Below are 5,751 nucleotides of genomic sequence, written 5' to 3' on the forward strand. Positions count from 1 at the left end.
CCGAGGGGGTATTGCCCAACCATATTTGGATTTATAATGGAGCTATAGAAATTAAGACAATGTTGTGTTGGTCCCAAACTTGATAAACTGGCAATGGAACAGAATAGAGAGCTCCAAAACAGGCCTATATACATATAAAACTTTGTATATTACAGATAAGCCATGTCAAATTGAGATAAACTGAGAGACTGTTCAATAAATGGATGGGGCACCTGGGTGGCTCAGTCGGTTAAGCGGCTGCCTTCGACTCAGGTCATGATTCCAGGGTCCTGGGATCGAGCCCCACGTCGGGATCCCTGCTCAGCAGGGAGCCTGCTTCTCCCTCTCCCTTCCACTCCCCCTGCTTGTACTCTCTCTCTAATAAAAAATTTAAAAAATCTTAAAAAAAAAATAAATAAATGGAGCTAAGAAAAAAAGGGTTATCCATTTGGAAAAAAATTAGCTTGAATCTCTACCTCACATCACACACAAAAATCAATTCCAGATGCATTAAAAATTTAAATGAAGAAACAGGACTTTAAAAAATATGTGTGAATATAATGTAGCCATGAAATAAAGAAGTTTTTAAAACAAGACATAAAAAGCATTAAGTATAAAAGAAAAGATTAATAAATTTGGCTACATTTAACTTAAGTACTTTATCTTAAAGCAAGTGAAAAGTTACACACTGGAAGAAGAGGCTTGCAATTCACATAACTGATAAGGGATTAGTAAAGGAGTATACAAAGAACTCCTAAAAATCATAAGAAAAACACCAATAAGCTAATAGAAAAATGAGCAAATATAAGATTAGGCTTTTCACAAAAGAAACTATTATATGGCCAATAAATATGAATTTTGACAATATGAAGTATTAGAGAGAATGTGAATTTCTAGAATCTCTTATATGCTGCTGGGGGAATGTAAATTAGATCAACTATTGTGGAAAACAGTTTGGCTTATATACAAACATTAAACATCCAAATTCTCTAATGACACAATAATCCCACTTCTAGGCATATGTACAAAAAAAGTCTTGGACATGTCCACCAAGGAGTATATACAAAAAATGTCACAGCACCACTTTCCAAAACAGCAAATATTGAGACACAACCTGAATGCCCATCAATAGGAGAGTAAATGAGTAAACCATGGAATGTTCACACAATGATATATAACAGAGTAGCTGAAACCAGTGAACCACAGTGACACGTTCAAAAATATGGATGAATCTCAGAATTACAACATTACAAGAGAAGATATATGTGAATCCTTTTGATAAAGTTAAAACAACTAAAATAAAAATATGTTCAAGAAACTCCTATAGATTCAATGAAACTGTATAAAAATGGAAGCAAGATGGGGTGTCTGGGTGGCTCAGTCAGTTAAGCATCTGACTTCAGTTCAGGCCATGATCTTAGGGCCCTGGGATCAAGGCCCGCGTCAGGCTCCTCACTCAGTGGGGAGTCTGCTTGTCCCCTTCTCTCTCCCTCTGCCCCTCCCCCAACTCGTGCTCTTCTGTCTCTCTCTCAAATAAATAAATAAAAATCTTTAAATTAAAAAAAATGGAAGCAAGACAACACCAAACATGGGATTCAGCGTTTTGGTTAATCAGGATGAGAAAGACAAGAGGATGGTTTAGGAGACATCTCCAGAGTCAGATGTAGGTTATGGTAAAGGTTCTACATTTTATGTTGGGTGGTGGCATCACTGGTGGTTTTTACATTATTAAAAATAGCTAAACAAACAAACAGAAGACTAGAAGAGGACCATGCGTGGACCAATAATGGAGATTGTGTCAGTGATCAAGGATTATGACTGATCAGTTCATGTACCAGTTGTTGAAGTCTAAAAAAGTCTTAGGTACATGAACTGATCAGTCATAATCCTTGATCACTGACACAATCCCCATTATTGGTCCACACATGGTCCTCTTCTAGTCTTCTGTTCATGTACCTAAGACTTTTTTAAAAAGAAGAAAAAAGGGAAGGAAAGAAGGAAGAGAAATTGTGTATAGGATGCTATATATCATATATAAATTTCATTTCTTTTTTTTTTTTAAGATTTTATTTATTTGACAGGGAGAGACATAGTGAGAGAAGGAACACAAGCAGGGGGAGCGGGAGAGGGAGAAGCAGGCTTCCCGCTGAGCAGGGAGCCCGACGCGGGGCTCGATCCCAGGACCCTGGGACCATGACCTGAGCCGAAGGCAGACGCTTAACAACTGAGCCACCCAGGCGCCCCTGCTCCTCCCCTTTATAATAAATATTTTCCTAGACCTCTTTGTTGTTTTGAAATGAAATTTAGAGGCACCTGGGTGGCTCAGTTGTTAAGCGTCTGCCTTCGGCTCAGGTCATGGTCCCAGGGTCCTGGGATCGAGCCCCGCATCGGGCTCCCTGCTCTGCAGGAAGCCTGCTTCTCCCTCTCCCACTCCCCCTACTGTGTTCCCTCTCTCATTGTCTCTCTGTCAAATAAATAAATAAAATCTTTTTTTAAAAAAAAGGGGGAGGAGAAAGGTATCTATGATAGAGTTGCAAAACACTACCCTATCCAAATGCTGGTCTGTTTTTACTATAAACTCTGAACCTCTATGTCATGTTGTGTCACTCATAAGGTGCCGCATATATTGCCTAGATTGTGGATTTTTAATGTACTTACAGTATCTCCCTTGGACTCTAAGTTTCTTGAAGGCTCTGGATTCTCCACAATGCAGGGTAAACACTCACTAATTTGTTGAATGAAAAAAATATACTATTTAACTTGGTGCTTTAATTTCCTTGAGAAGCAGGTTTAGTGAAGACACTAATTTACACCAGATAACTGGCCCTCCACTTTTTGGAGTTTATCAGGCACTCTTAGGAACACAGCATCTGAAATGTCAGAACACCTACTCCTGGATGCAAATGTTTTAACTTAGTTTTGACCCATAGTTATTCAAGCCTAAAATACTCTAATTCCCAAGGAATCTCAATAGCTCCATTTATGTAATAAAAATAGTTAAAATATATTAAGTACCTTGAACAAAGAAATTATTTTTGTCCCTGTATTACTAATAAGGGAACTGCAATTCATTGAGGTTAAGAATCTTTTCCATGGCATTGTTGGCAATGGCAGGACAGGGATTTGACTTCAGATGGTTTTATGCTGAACTAGCCTGTCTCTTTCAAATATGTTATTGCCACCTGGGGACCTTTTCATATCTTCATCAAGTTTTTCTTTATTTCTTGGTTGTTGTTTTTGTTGTTGTTTGTAAGGGTCCTTTACAGATAGAAGGCAAGGTCTGCAGGGTTCTATTTGCTGAGGCCACAGAAGAATATAAAACCATTTCTAAAGATTAAAAGGCACAGAAAAGGCAAAGGACCCCTCTATGCATAGAAATCCAGAGGTAAGAAAAGCACTTGATGCACTTATAAAACAAAACAATGTTATTAAATTATTCAATAGGAGTAAGTGACTAAATCAACTGAAGTTTCTATATCATCCTCAAATTCTACTACCATATGTAGCAACCATCCCTTTCAAAACCATTTGAACTCTCAGTCCCAAGACATTCCCACATATGCAGGCAGCAAGAATCATTAGAATGAATGACAACATCTTACACACTTGAGACAGAAACTCTCACTTAGGAAGCAAAGCCATTGGGAGTTTTGTTTTGTACAAGGAGTTTCCCCAGAGTAAAACCCTTAACAGAGAAGGGGGAAAAAGTGCCCTGAAATCTTTGTCAGGGTCCCAGGAAGAGATGAGGGGAAGCCATTTAGGAGACTTACTGCAGATCCGGGAGAGAGATGGTGGCAGAAAGAAGGGTAGCAGTAGTGGAATTCCGAGAGAAATATACAGAGTGGATATATTGCAAAGGCAGATTGTCAGAATGTGGGGAGTTCAGCAGCAGGAGGCTTGAAGGAGAGGCTTGGTTTCTGAGTTGGTTTCATGGTCCACCAGCACAGGCCCTGGGAGTGTGTTCCATAACTCTCTACACAGAAAGCCCAAAAAAAACATTACAGCACTTTTGAGATAATTGGATGGCTGGTTGTCAAAGCCATCATGAACGGCTCTCTAGTACTGCAAGCTACTTTGCAAGCCAAAAACTGATGCCAACTTTCTTTGATAAAAATAGCATCTTCTGGGATGCCTAGGTGGGTCAGTCATGATCTCAGGGTCCTGGGGTTGAGCCCCACATTTGGCTCTCTGCTCACGGGGGATTCTGCTTCTCCCTCTCCCTCTGTGTGCATGCGTGCTCTCTCTCTCTCAAATAAATACATAAAATCTTAAAAAAAAAAAAAAAAGAATAGCATCTTCTGACCACGGACTTCAAAGACCTTTCCCATCCAATTTATTATCTTCATGGCTAAACTGCAGAAATGAGAACAAGCATAGGATATATCTGACTATGAAGGGTACCAGTCTTGGGAGAAAGAAGTGATACTACAAATCATTTCTTGCCTCTTAGAAATGTGAAAAAATGCTCAAATGAAGTGATTTGGGTACCAGCCCCATCAGTGAATTCCACAGCACACTCCAACTGCAAGGAATAAATTTTTCAAGGGTAGTACCACTTGTGGTGTCTACTCTGCTAATTCCTTTTTCTAAAACATGTTTTGTGATCTGCCTAATAAATTAGTTTGGATAATAACACCATAAGCCTCAAAATAGAAATTATTTGATCAAAAGCAAGATATATGAAGAAGGAAACATATTACTATATAAAATATTAATAGAGCTGGAACTACCAAAGAAAAAAAGATTAAGTCTCAGTGAGGTTAAATTTCTCACCATCTGAGCATAAATGTTCCCAAGTGTGGATTCAGCATACAGTCTTTTCCAAAAGTCTTAGATTGAACAGATGCTCCTAAAGGTCAGTGAACTACATGACAAATTTGGCACTAATTTATTCTTTTCTTCCCTGTTTACGGGTGAGAGGTGAGAGGTGGTGGAAAGCGGGTCAGTTCTATCATCATCAATAGACACACACGGACAAAATATCAAGCTGGACTCCAGAGGAATCAATCTGGCCATCCTGCAGAAAATGGCCCGGACTGGATGGGAAACAGAAATAATAACTTGGCAAATGGTTTTGCAGAAGTCTTCCTTTATCAAGGAAAATGTTTAATCACAGTTGAGGTTGAAGTACACATAAATAAACAATGTTTACTAAAAAGAAGTGGTTATTTTTACAAGATAAATAAGAAACAGTCATTTCCAATTAGCTTTATAAGAGAATGCCAAATAGAAATTAGAGGGGATTTAATCATCTCATGTTTTGGCAGGGAGAAACATAAGCACACGAAGAACCAAACCTCATGCTTTTAGCTCCTATACATTTTGCCTAAATGAAATTCTTCTATATGGTCAACATGGCTCCATTTATGCAGCAAAATCTACCCTGAGTCCAACTTCATTTTCTCAAAGCCTAAATCCTTTCAATAAGGCACCAAATAATTTTATTTCCAAATGCTTTCTTATTGCTAGGAATGGTGCAATGCACTTACTTACTGATACATGTTTCAGCTTTCCAAGATTTTGTTGGAAATAAAATGATCCTTTATGACATTCTATAATATTCCATCCCATTAATTGCTTTCCAGAATTTCTATCATTAATTAAAGGGCCTTCTTTCACCCTCCCCCCCAAAAACGCTAATCTATTCCCCAACTGCCTATCAGAGACTAAATAAAAGTCAGTGTTCACAGCAGCAGTGATGGTCATGCCAATTTCACAGTGTGATTTGTGCACTCATTTCATTTTGAAAATGACCCTGCCCTCCATCTGTCT

Source organism: Leptonychotes weddellii, chromosome 3, assembly GCF_054177405.1.
Source record: "Leptonychotes weddellii isolate Sample4059 chromosome 3, ASM5417740v2, whole genome shotgun sequence".
Lineage (NCBI taxonomy): Eukaryota > Metazoa > Chordata > Mammalia > Carnivora > Phocidae > Leptonychotes > Leptonychotes weddellii.